This window comes from Pan troglodytes, chromosome 1, assembly GCF_028858775.2.
Source record: "Pan troglodytes isolate AG18354 chromosome 1, NHGRI_mPanTro3-v2.0_pri, whole genome shotgun sequence".
NCBI lineage: Eukaryota > Metazoa > Chordata > Mammalia > Primates > Hominidae > Pan > Pan troglodytes.
The window spans coordinates 64,682,015-64,696,289 of NC_072398.2; the positions used below are offsets into that span (position 1 = coordinate 64,682,015).

At 39.0% G+C, this 14,275-nt stretch overlaps 1 protein-coding gene across 2 annotated transcripts in view; it reads right to left on the minus strand.

Annotated features, from left to right (window-relative positions):
- C1H1orf21 (chromosome 1 C1orf21 homolog) overlaps positions 1-14,275 on the minus strand; it is a 241,417-nt gene that overhangs the window by 213,269 nt on the left and 13,873 nt on the right. Inside the window, exons 1-2 of one of the 2 annotated variants that reach the window (XM_063788786.1) lie at positions 6,741-6,807; positions 2,082-2,167 (exon numbers count right to left, since the gene is read on the minus strand). The exons of the other annotated variant lie outside the window; for it this stretch is intronic. The gene's annotated coding sequence lies outside the window, so the exon portion shown is untranslated. Of the gene's footprint in view, positions 1-2,081; positions 2,168-6,740; positions 6,808-14,275 lie in introns of those variants that run through there. 2 annotated transcript variants of the gene reach the window in all.

Below are 14,275 nucleotides of genomic sequence, written 5' to 3' on the forward strand. Positions count from 1 at the left end.
AACACCCCACAACTTTACTCAACGGCCACGATCCAGTGCCTGGAACAATGTCATGTCGAGTGAGGGTCAGGAGGAACCAAAGGAAGGTATGTCTCATCATTTTTAAAATGAAAGTTCCAAGAAGATAGCAGCCCAAAACTACACATGTGGCCAATCCAACAACCAATGCACTGTTTATTAAGTATTGACCTTCATCACACGTACCTCTGATCTAACAAACTATCTCAAACGTTGAAAAACAAAATCATGAAAGCAAAGGTGGCTTGCTTTCCCCCCACACAAAAGTAAGAAGAAAACATTACATAATTGACCTAAAGGTGGCCAAAAGAACCAATAAGCTGGTCATGAGACCCATCAGTTTTAGCTCCTAAGTCATAAAACTTAATGAATGGTTTTCCAAGATTTTAACAAAGGAACAGTATCAACAAAAAACAAGTCAATCTAGGATGCTAAATAAAGCTATGTAAGAAAATAAAAATAGACCATGGAACTTGAACATTTATTGACAAATACATAGTTTGGTTAGGCTGTCTGATTTTGTCTTTCTAATACAGTGTCATTTTTTTTTTTTCTACCAGAAGGGCTCTTACACTTAGTTCAGGTTTACATAGTCAAGCTTTGGTTCACACAAACACAGTAATTCTCACAGTAAGACCAATGCTCAATGAGGATTCTGCTGAATAATATCTGCCCTCTCTTTGAGAAACAGTCCAAAGATGGGTTCCCCAGGGTCTAAAATCAAATCCGGCCGAGCGTAGTGACTTACACCTATCATCTCACACTTTGAAACGCCGAGGCAGGAGAAATGCTTGAGCCCAGGAGTTCAAGACCAGCCCGGGCAACATAACAAGACTTTGTCTCAACAAAAAATTGAAAAATTAGCCAGGCATGTTGGCATGCCTGTGGTCCCAGCTACTTGGGAGGCTGAAGAGGGAGGATCGCTTGAGCCTGGGAGTCGAGGCCACAGTGAGCCATGGTTGTACCCCTGCACTCCAGCCTGAGCAACAGAGATCCTCTAGAAAAAGAAAAAGTGAAACTAATTCAACATGCATTTATTGAGCAACTCTTAACTCTGGTCCAGTGTTAGGTTCAGGGAAGAGGCACTCTGCAGTTCTCAAGGCACACCTTCTATTGCAAATGCTCTCTGTGTATACATAAATATTATGTTATTTTAAATCACACAAGAAGGCACAATGGTCAATAGGTTTACCTGAGATGAAGGAGGAAGCAACTGCAATATGTATACAAAGAAAAATTATTTTCAGGAAAACTGGCAAATTTAAGGCAGAGTGACCTTTCCCTGCTCCTCCTCTCTGATTTTGAGAATCTCCTTCCTCCTTTTCCTTTTGACTTCCCAGCAAACTATAAATGGGAAAAGAGGCCTGAAGATAACCCCACCACACAGGGACCGTATTTTCATGGTAGAGACACTTCTTCACAAGGCTCCAGGAGTAACGGCAAAGCTGACAGTCTTGTCACTTCATTTCCTATATCCCGCTCCAAGAGTCCCCACAGTGAGACAGCCAGCCGCTGTATCTACAGACTCAATGCCTCGGGTTCCTGGGCGTTTTTCAGAAACATAGTTTTCTGGTGCAGTCAGGTCTGACCAGAGCTACTTCAGAGACTTAATACCAACCTCTATAGCTGGTCAAAACAAGAAAGAAATATTTTACAGATTTCAAACACATTAATGAACCTAAAAAAATTCAACTCTACCATCAATATGTTAATACAGGACATCTACGCTTCACTCCCTTATTTTGGTCATCCTTAATACTATGAGATTTTGTTCAAATAAATTCTAGAACTGACTGCAAATATTCTGTATAATTTTTACGGGGATGTGAGGATGAGCTTCACCTCTAGGTTTGATGACAAATATTAGCATTTTAAGAATTTCTCCCACATATATTTTGTCACACATGTATATACATATAACATCTCAGCATGCATGAAGTCCCAGTCACTCCTTCCCTTGAAGAAATGAAGAAACTTCATGGTGGACACTGCAGGATTACCACAGCAACAGGTGTCCACCAAAGAGATATCAGGAAGAATAACAGAGATTAGGTTTCCTTTACTTGCTCTTAGGAATCTTGGGATGAGTATATCCTGAGAGTTAATTCCTCCAGATGTGTAAAACGCGGTGTCTCACAATGCTCCGTGCCTGCAGTCATCAAAACAGAATTATTTCTAGAAAGGCTAAGGAAGATATCTCGGTTTTCCCAAGCAAAGATAAATTGTCAACTCTCAATGTCCCTTCACAAGGAGAAATTTCTCTCTCAGTTGTAGGAACTGCTGCACTTGTCCAAAGCAATGATACATATTTTTCTTTTCTTATAACTGAATTTTTTGTTTTTGTTTTTGAGGCAGGGTCTCGCTCTGTGGCCCAGGCTGGAGTGTGGTGGCACAATCATAGCTCACTGCAACCTTGAACTCCTGGGCTCAAGCAAACCTCTGGCCTCAGTCTCCCCAACAGCTAGGATGACAGGTGTGTGCCACCATGCCCAACTATTTTTTTTTCTTTTTTGCAGAGATGGGGTCTCACTATGTTGCCCAGGCTATAACAGAATCTTGTAACTGATAGTGTTTCTTCTTTTCATATGGTTACAGAAAACTCAGGGCCAGATTTGCAAATTACTTTTAATATAATTAGGCAGAGCCTTAGAGAATACATTTCTGGATATTAACACTCTTCTGGTTTCATCTGTTTGATCCATACACCATTTTTGTCTTTATTATTGTGTTTCTTTAAGAAACAAGCAAATAAGTACCTAGGCTTTGCTTATCCTACCTGAGGCTTCCCCTAAGGGATGTCCATCACCTGGGAGGACATTCCCAAGCATGGAAACAGGTTCACATTACCCTGAGTCTGTAATCTATCCCTTCAAATGCATTCCTTACAAAAGAAAACCCATCCTTGCCCTACTGACAATACCTGCACCTTAACAGTGGGGTGGTAATGCAGTCTTCTCACTAAGTAGAAATTAAACCTGGCTTCATCATTTCCTAAGAAAATCCTTGTTTTAGCTAACAGGAATATTTAAAAATGGGGGTAAGGGAACTAAAATAACTAATCTAAAATTATAGAAATATAAAACCCCCCAATGATGTAATCCTTGCCACAGAATCCATCACATTGAAAAGCTGTCCGGACTTCTGCAATAAAGGGAGACAGAGGTAGATTGTAAAGCCTTTTCATCCCAGTTTCTCTTCAAGATTTTATTAGGCAATAAACAGCCATATCAAATAATGTCTAAATATACAATCATCTCTGCATAATTTTAGGTAGTCCAACCATATTAGCACCAGGAGAGCATCAAATAAGTTTTGTATCTCACATCTGGGTCCAGATCCCTCTGAGACAAACTTGGTGGACTGAAGACAAATTCAAGTTTATGACAGAACATATAGAAGCTCTTATATATGGCTTCTTAAGAAATACCCATAACCGGCCGGGCGCAGTGGCTCACGCCTGCAATCCCAGCACTTTGGGAGGCCAAGGCGGGTGGATCACGAGGTCAGGAGATCCAGACCATCCTGGCTAACACAGTGAAACCCTGTCTCTATTAAAAATACAAAAAAATTAGCCGGGCGTGATGGCGGGCGCCTGTAGTCCCAGCTACTCGGGAGGCTGAGGCAGGAGAATGGCGTGAACCCAGGAGGCGGAGCTTGCAGTGAGCCGAGATTGCACCACTGCACTCCAGCCTGGGTGACAGAGTGAGACTCCGTCTCAAAAAAAAAAAAAAAAAGGAAATACCCATAACCAGTAATTTTTCATTACGTTGGCTTAAGGAAAAGATAACATTGAACTCTCCATGCTCTGACTTGATAGTATGGAAAACCGCCCAGCAAGCAACATTCTATTACAAAGAACAAATAAATATTCTTAATTATTTTGCAATCATTAATAAGGGAATAATGTCCCCCAATGGGCTTGCAGAAGAGCCCTCTAGAACCTAGAGAAGCCAGTAGGTTTTTCAAGCCTGCTGAAAAGCCAAAACCTGAAAACTAGATGGGACCTCACAGATTCTTACGTCTGATCACAAACTTTCCCGTAAACCACATATGTTCCTGTTTAAACAAAAAAATTAGCAGTAAGGCATTTTCTCCAAATCGGAACTATTTCATTTACATTATCTCTGCAGGATTTTAGAATTTCCTGAGAGAAGCAACTCTAGTTGATGCAGAGATTTAGGGGGAGAAAATATTTTCGAGGCCAGGCACGGTGGCTCACCCCTGTAATCCCAACAGTTTGGCAGGCCAAGGCGGGTGTATCACCTGACGTCAGGAGAGCGAGACCAGCCTGGACAACGTGGCAAAACCCCGACTCTACTAAAAATACAAAAATTAGCCTGGCATGGTGGCAGGCGCCTGTAAGGAGGGAGGCTGAGGCAGGAGAATCACTTGAACCTGGGAGGCAGAGGTTGCAGCGAGCCAAGATCACACCATTGCACTCCAGCCTGGGCAACAGGAGCAAAACTCCATCTCAAAAAAAAAAAAAAAAATATATATATATATATATATATATATAATATATATATGGCAAATTAATCTTTCACTATGTTGAATAAAATTAATCCAAAGAATATATGTATTAGAAGAAAATCTGAAAACTGACTATAACCTCTTATTTAATACCATCATATGCCATTAGCAACCTTCATCCACATAAAAATTCATTGTAATTTGTTTCAATTTACAGAAATATGTCCACCTGGAAACAAATTGACTCTCGTTTTGCACACTAAATCGAGACTGAATCTAAAATGTTCATTGTGCTATTGCGAATTTGGTGAAAATCATTCAACGTCTTCAAAAGTTAGGACAAAAGTATAAAATCCAAGATATCCGCCTGAAAAATCATCCTTTATCTCAGCATAATCCTGTCAAGATAAATTCAAACTTCTTGAAACATCTTCACCTACCCAGACACAGATATAATTATCAGGACGTTGTTTCCAAAGCTATTATTCCTAGATGCACAAGCTATTCACAGATCTTTTATCTAATATAGTTCTTTTTTTCTTTGACCAGAACAATAAGTTCTTAAATAAGAAGAACCTTACAGTATATTTACTAGCTATATTTTAAAATTTAAGATCAGACACTTTATTTCAATTCATAATAAAAAACTACATTTCCTACTGGACTTTCTTCTCCACAGAGCATGTCTAATATATCACTTTTATTTCTCATAAGTCTGCCAATTTTTCATACATGAATCCCTATTCTGCTGTCTTTGCCTGCCATTATACGAATTTACATAAATGTTTTGATTCTCTTCTGTTGGGAGCTACTCTGCGGTGCTGCTAGAGAAGGGCATAAATAAGAGCAAAGCCAACTGAAGGCATAGTCTAGAACAGTAAAATACTACTCAGTAATTCACAGAGAAGGGAATTAAACAGTCAATACCCAGAGCCCCTGGAGTCATGATAACATTTAATTCTATTTGGTGCGTATTTGTCCAGGCCCACCCTGAATCAGGTGGTGTGCTGGGTAGCAGATGAGCTACAAATGAGGCAGGACATGTAGACCAAAGACCTCACTCTGTAAGTTCGTTGATGTTCTATAAGGAGCTAGTTATCATAACCAAGATGGTTATATTATTTTGGTCAAGATCACCTGCTTTCTTATTCTTTCTGTTTTAATTTTCCAAGATCCATTATGAATCCCTTCATTCCAGTAGGACTAGAAAGAGGACCTGTACTAAAAATCCACCTGTGGGTCATTTTCTGCAATCTTCCCATCCCCCTACCTGCAGCCCACATTCCTCACCCCACAAACATTCCATTAGTACCTCATTTCACTTCCTCCCCAATATTGTAAGGTTATTTCTTTCTACAAAAAGCAAATATTAAAGTCAATGCCAACATAAGAAGGACCTGCTCACTGACAAATACAAACAGCAGATTTTCTGGGCCTCTCAGCTGTGACTCATCTAGACCAGAAGAAACTAGAGTAAGATCCCACCCTAGTCTAGGCAACTGCTGGCCCAGGTCATCCCAGCACTAGAAAACATGCCAAAGGAAGCTTTCTTTGAAAACTGAGGAAGAATGAACAAAAAAGTGCTGAATAGGAAATGGAAGTGTTGGAAACTACCCGTATTTCACCTTCTCAGCTGAAATAACTCAGTAGTTTCTTCTAGGACCAATGCTGACATCCAAACCCATTAGGTCACTGTGAGAACGGCCATGTGATTAAGGTACAGACTTTGTTCTAAAATGTTCTGGGGGAAGCATTGTGAGAATTAAATAAAAGGACCCTAATGTGCCATTTTTATTATGCATGAGACTTCATCAGATTGGGATGCCGGAGAAAAGGCGGTGAAACCTGATCGGCCTCACAACTGCCTCTTCAAAGGTCGGACTATCCCCAAGGGGTGGTAAAGCCTTCAGGGGAATTGCCTTCACTTTCTATCTAGTTAGCAGCTTATCAGAGATTCCTCTCTCCTCACAAAGACTCAACACAGATAAAAATCCCTCCTTGATGGTAAACAGTTTAACTTATAGCTCAATTTAGCAAACAAAGCTCCAGGCCCTAACAAATGACCCAAATAATAACCTTTGTTGATCTGGATTCAAAATAATGGGGAAAAAAAGCAAGGCAATGAAAAGCCCAGTAGAACAGTGATTTCTCACTGATGGGATGGGATATGAAAGTCTCTTTGGGGGCAGAATTTTCCTACAAGCACAAACCCTCCAAGCCCTGGGCTGCTGCAGCAGAATAAATTCACTCACCTTCTCTGTTCATTCGGCTGGCCGTCTATTTAATGAAAAGTAATGTTTCCATTCAGGCTTTATGTTTGATTTGCAAATAAACCACCCTCAACAAAAATAAACCATTCCCCACTGTGATGTAACAATATTAACACAACATTCCAGTCTTAAAAGAGCAATTTTAATGTTTTACCAAGTGTATTGAGTCATCTACCTACTCAGCGAGGAAATACTGAATTGCTGCAATTTCTATTTAGGACACTTTTCTCATTCTTAGCTGCCTAATCTCAGTATTATTGAGTTATTAATTCTCCAGCTGCTCTGACTTATGTCGATCATCTTAGGTAACAAAAATAGAGGCCAGGTTAATAAAAAGTGAAAATGAGAACTCAGACTGTCTGTGGCCCACCTGATGGTTTCTAAAACCCTGATGTGGAAGGTTAGGGCTTCCTTTCTCACCTGGCATCCATTAGCCCATTTGCAATGAAGTTTATATGGCCATGCTGTGCAGAAACCAGACCATGGGACCTTTTCAAACTGTTTCCTATTTATCATGACTATCAGCGCAACCAAGATATATAACTTTTTATTTTAGGGCTCTTTACACTTCATTTTGTAAAAGGATAAATAGTATTCCAATATATTGTTCATCTGGCATCCAAACAGCCATGAATAATTTGCTAGAGACCTAGTCTATTTCCTCAAATGCTTCTATTTCCTCTTCCCCCACCACTCCCCCACAAAAGTCATGATGCTTCAAAGGCAAGCAGGTAAGAGATTTATTATAGCTACCAAAATAATCCAAGGTGATGCATTTTCTTTGCTTTGGGGGGAAATGGTGTTTGTGGATTTCTGGACTCATGAGCACTCATTTGTTTAACAGATGCACACGCTGCACTAAGCGGATGCGGCAGAACTCAGGATGTGACCCGTGGGGAAAGTCTCATTTAGCTTAAAAAGAAAATCTTACCTGAGAGATTTTCTGAGTTTTTCACATTACATGTTACCAGACAAATGTAGCTGCATATTCATTCAATTATGGTAAGTACCATTTAGGTACCTATTTCATTTTTTCCCATTTTAGACATGTAAAATGTTTTAGCCACAGTTAGTTCCACATTAAAGACTCAATTCCACAGAAAAATTGGGGTTGGGGGAGGTATGGGGTGTGGTGGCTCATGCCTGTAGTCCCAGCAACTTGGAATGCTAAAGTGAGAAGATTGCTTGAGGCCAGGAGTTCAAGACCAGCCTGGGCAACATAGCGAGACTCTGTCTCTAAATTTTTTTTTTAATTAGCCAAGCCTAGTGATTTGCACCCATAGTCCCAGCTACTGGAGAGGCTAAAGCAAGGTGGGAAGATCACTTGAGCCCAGGAGCCTGAGGCTGCAGTAAGCTACTATGATTGAGCCACTGTATTCCAGTTTGGATGACAGAGCAAGACTTGGTCTCTAGAAAAACAAAGAGAAAAAAAATCAGGGCCTAGCATGGTGGCTCACACCTGTAATCCCATCATTTTGGTAGGCCGAGGCAAGAGGATCACTTGAGCCCAGAAGTTGAGGCTGCTGTGAGCTGTGATCATGCCACTATACTCCAGCCTGGGTGACAGGGCAAGACCCTGTCTCAAAAAATAAAAAGAAAAATCAGAGTAGGAGGTAGTGTGGAAAGGAGGAAAAAACACACTTACTGTGACAAACCCATTCAAATTTGGACCATGGCCTCCATAAATTTCCCTTACCCTTAGATACACATGCAGCTGGCCCATTAAAGCACAATGTAACAGACATAGTAAGGCTCCAGTCCTTCCTGAATAGCCCTTTAAAGGAGCAATCAGGAAAAGATGTTCTGAATGCACTTCTGTAAATTACAAGGTTGTCTTCAGGCTGCATAGAGAAGACCAGCAGTGTTAACCCAGCTTAATTCCTCCCCCTCGCAGTTATGATCCTCTATGCCACTTAATAAATAGCCTACCACAAACTCTAATACAAATTTCATTTTCCAAAAAACAACACTTATCATTAATATCAATTTTTTTTCCTTCTCTTAAAAGAGTATTACTCCCTCACCCTCAGTCTAATCCCACCTTTGTGATTGACAATATTTAAGATCCAAAGAAGAGCCCCAGCATTGTTGTTATATAATTTAACATAGGAGTAGAAAACCAAGATGAATTTTACGTGCATTTCATTTCTAGATATACTCATTTTACTCCCTTGCTAATCACAGGAGTTTATTTTATTCTATTGAGTTCATTTTTAACTTGGTTAATTTGAGATGTAATTATCCCCAAAAAAGTGAAAAATCAAAACACATGTAAGAGATTTTATCTTCACACAGAAGATCATAAAATTCTCATTTGAGATAATACTAAGAGAAAGTATTTTTCTTGACATTTCAACCGAAAGGAAACTTGGTAGACACTCAAATATAATGAAAATAGAAGGAAGATATAAAGAGGGTTTTAGTATCACTATAAAAACTCTCCTGCTGGGGCTTGGAGAGGCACACATATCCCTACAGATCAGAAGATAAGATAGGGATTCACCAACTTCACTCTTAACACTGACCTCATTTTGATTAGAATAAATTTTTTGTCACTTCAGTCCCTGGAAAAAGCAAGTCTAACAGCTCCCAGGGAAAGAGACTGAATAACTTTAGGAGCTTCAGTCATCTCCAAAGCTAGAGGAGCACCAATCTAAAGAGGAATAGACAGAGATTCCAAACAGCTCTGCTGTAATTTCTAAACAACTTTGGGAAGTCACAATTACTGAGTAAACTAGGTTCCCTAGCAACCAAATGCTCATTTGAATGCTCCCTCCCACCCTGTCCCCTTCATCAGCTGCATTCTCTGCGAAAATATCAGTGGAAAGTAGGGGTAGCAAGAATGGGGGAACTGCAAAGATAAACATGATGTAACTTTAAAGCATAATAGGAATTTTTAGGGCCAGGTGTGGTGGCTCACACCTGTAACCCCAGCACTTCGGACGCCAAGGCAGGTAGATGGCTTGGGACTGGGAGTTCAAGACCAGCCTGGGCAACATAGTGAAACCCTGTCTCTCCAAAAAATACAAAAATTTGCCAGGCATGGTGGCACACTCCTGAAGTCCAAGCTACTTAGGAGGCTACAGTGGGAGGATTGATAGAGCCAGGGAGATTGAGGCTGCAATAAGCTGTGATCGTGCCACTGCACTCCAGCATGGGCAACAGAGCAAGACCCTGTCTCAAAAAGAAAAAAAAAAAGAATTATTAGCACTGGGTCTAATAAAAACATGCCAAATAATGATTCAGATAAAAGACCAGGGAACGTTTCATTTGCTGATATCACAATTTGCATAACATAAGGTAATCTCTGAAGAATTAAGAAAAAGGTTTTAAAATTTTGACAGGCTGGAGAAACAGACACATAAAATTTTAATGCAAGGAGAAATGGGATGCAAGGGTTTTGCACAGGCTTAGCCAAGAAAGGTTTTAATGTCCAGGGTAATCTTGAGGATGGAAAACTGTGGAAGGCTTCAGATCAGAAAACAAACAAATAGAAATCCAAGCAGGTCTCTCTCTGCCCAGTCAATCAAATTCTTTAGGGCCAGCAAATCTATCAAAGGACACTTCACGAGGGGGTAGAGAGTGACTGTTTAATGGCACTAAAGAAAAGCAAGCTTAAAATTGATGTTAACATTCACTTAGCTATTGTGAAGAACTGCCACAATCTATTCAAGGATTTCCTTCTCTGGACTTCAGAAATACCTTCTGGGATGGGCCTTGCTATGGTTTGAATGTTTGTTCCTTCTAAAACTTATGTTGAAATAGAATTGCTATTGTAACTGTATTAAGAGGCAAGAGTTTAAAGACGTGATTACACCATTAAGGCTCTACTCTCATGGGTAGAATTGGTGCCAGAAAAGAAGGGCAACTCCAGCCCTCTTTCTCACTTTCTCTCGGCTCTTCTGCTTTCCCATTCCTCCCCTCTGGAGGATGCAACATTCAAGGAGCCATCTTGGAAGCCAAGACTGGGCCCTCATGAGACACCAAACCTGCCAGCACCTTGACCTTGGACTTCCCAGACCCCAGAACCTTGAGAAATACATTTTTGTTCTTTATAAATTACCCAGTCTCAGTTGTTCTGTTATAGCAGCACAAAATGGACTAAGGACTCCACTGAGAAAAGGTACAGATTAGCACCTGAAGTTCTTAACAAGATACTCTGGAACAGAAAGCTGAAAACACAGGCTTTGGGGACAGATAAACCTGCATTAAAATCCCATCATGTACTTCCTGTGTGACTTTGGACAAGCTACTTAACCTCTCTGAGTATCAGTTTATTCATCTGTAAAATGTAGACCATATCTAATTCTTCATGGGCTATTATCTGATTAAATGAGTTAATGTAGGTGCTATATCTGGCATATAACATATCCTTAATAAACATTTCCTATTTATTATGTTCCTTCAAAAATCTCCTGCTGAATAAAGTTAAAATTGACTATGATGATATTTTGCATAAATGGTACCAAAAAACTGCTTAGTGTTAAAGTACCCATGACTCTACCTTTAATTGTTACCTGGTGATGTAATTGTCATTCATGTGTGTATAATACACAATAACAGATTTCTTACTGCTTGACCCAGACACTAAAAGGAAATTTCTATCTGCAATCTTTAACACAATCAATCAAAAAGTTATTGCCACTAAATAAAAAATTAAAAGCCAAGTGTTCCACTTGAGAAAGAAGTTTTTCTCAAGCATAAATTTAATTATTTGAGTTTTGGTTAGCCTATTCCTGTGTCTAGATTTTTGTTTTTGTTGTTTTGTTTCTCTTTTGTTATGAAATAATCACATAATACATGTATAATTTAATGTATAAAAGCAAATGAACAATTATGTACATACCTACAGAACATCACAAGCACCTCTGAAGTCTCATGTATAACCCTGCCCAAGCACAACATACCCTTCACCCCAGAAGTAATTAATTATCCTTCTGCATTTTGTTAATCTTCCCCTGCTTTTCTTAGCAGTCTTCCCATTTATGAGTCTATCTTTAAACAATATATTAGTTTAGCCGTTTTTGAACTTTACATAAATAGAATCATATTGTATTAGTCTTCTATTTTGCTTTTCCACTCATCTTTATGCTTTTGAATTCATCCCTGTTGGCATGCACAGTTGTAGGTTACTCTTACTATTGTTTCATATGAATGTACCACAATTTCTTTATTCACTACACTGTTGATAGACATATACACTGTTTGCAGGGTTTCAGTATTATCAACAGTGTTACTTTGTGCATTCTTGTACATGTTAAGAGTTCTTTTAAGGCAGTGTTTCCCAACCTTTTTCACAGTCCAACTGGTAAAGAAAACAGTAATATTGGTAGGGCAAACTGAAGTTATTAGACAAAACTGCTCCCATTCCAGCCTTGCTACCTGCCCTACTCCTTTATTCTGCTACCCTGAAAGATAAGGGAAGCAGGGGAACACTTTACAAGGTATAGTCTGTTCAAAATTATTCTAACAACTTATACTCTCACCAGCATGGTATGCATGTTTCTTTCCTTTGCCCTATGCCTTTTCCAAACACTTAATATTGACAGGTACTTGTCAATCTGGTAGACGCGAAATGGCGTCTTGCCATGGTTTTAATATGAAGACATACTGTACAACCTCTGTGATTAAAACAGTAGGATATTGGAACATAAAGGGACAGACCAATAGAGGAAAACAGAAAATGCAGAAATACAGCCAACTATGTATAGAAATGAATTATATAAGGGGGGCACATCTCAAATCAGTGGGAAAAAGATGGACTTTTTTTTTTTTTTTTTTTTTGAGACAGGGTCTTGCTCTGTCACCCAGGCTGGAGTGCAGTGGCACAATCACTGTAACCTTGAATTCCTGGGTTCAAGCCATCCTCCCACCTCAGCCTCCCGAGTAGCTGGGACTTCAGGCATGCAACACTATGCCCAGCTAAGTTTATAAAATTTTTCTGAAGAGATGAGGTCTCATTATATTGCCCTGGCTGGTCTCAAATTCCTGGCCTCAAGTGATCCTTCTGCCTAGCCAAAGATGGACTTTTTAATAAGCAGTTTGTGATGCCAGATAGCCATGTTGCAAAAATTAGATCCATTCTCCATACCATACAACAAAATAAATTCATACATGTAAATGTTCATGATAAAATCACACAAGTACTAAAAGAAAATACAGATTACTGTCTCTACAACTGCACTGTCCAAAATGGTAGCCATTAACCATATGTGGCTACTGAGACCTTGAAACATAGATAGTGTGACCGAGGAACTAAATTTTCAGTTTTATTTAATTTTAATTAACTGAAATTTTAAAATGGATATTCAATTAGTTATTGGAAAACTTTTTAAGTACAACTAGAACAACCTGGTTATGTGAATTTACTTTTTTCAACTGTAAATTTTATGAAACCTAAATACAGATCAAGCATTTATGATGAAAATTTAGTGACCAAATTGAAATATGTTAAATATATAAAACACACATTAGTTCTTAAAAACTTAGCATGAAAAAAGAATGAAAAATATCTCACTAATATTTTTAAATACTGATTACTTATTGAAATGATAATATTTTTGATACTTTAGGTTAAATAAAAATATTATTAAAATTAATTTCACCTGGGTTTTTTTTTTTGCTGTAAATGTATCTACTAAATATTTACACATGTATTGTATTTACATATGTCTTGCTCTATAACCTGGATATAAGGAAATTTTTTCCAACAATGACTTAAAACTAAGAGACAATCAAGAAACACTGATAATACTGACTGCACCAAAGAAAATAATTTGCTTAACATCATAATCAAAGAAAAATGACAAATAATAAACTGGGAAAAATATTTGCCAAATATTAGGGATGTTATCCCTAATATAAAATAAAGGGGGCTGGGCGCCGTGGCTCACACCTGTAATCCCAGTACTTTGGGAGACTGAGGCAAGCGGATCACCTGATCTGCCAAGTCAGGAGTTCCAGACCAGGCTGGCCGCGTGGCGAAACCCCGTCTCTACGAAAAATACAAAAATTAGCAGGGCATGGTGGTGCATGCCTGTAATCCCAGCTACTGGGGAGGCTGAGACAGGAAAATCACTTGAACCCAGGAGGTGGAGGTTGCAGTGAGCCGAGATGGTGCCACTGCACTCCAGCCTGGGCAACGACAGTGAAACTCCATCTCAAAAAATAAAAATAAGTAAAATAAAATAAAATGGAAAAAGACCTACAATTCTATAAAAATGGGCAAAAAAATATGAAGAAACTGTTCATAGAAAAAGAAATGCAAACCCCTAGACACATGAAAAAGAGCTGAAACTAGCTCAGAATCAGAGAGATAAAAATTAAAATTACACTAGACTATCATTTCTCACCAGTTAGATGGCTAAGACCTAAAGGCTGTACAATGTTTTTCTATTGGTGAGGCTCTAGGGTAAGAGGCAGTCTCATATTTTGTTAGTGGGAATGCAAAATAATGTAGCACATAACACCCACAGAAGGGAATTTGGTAATGTCTAGCAAAACTGCAAATGTATTTA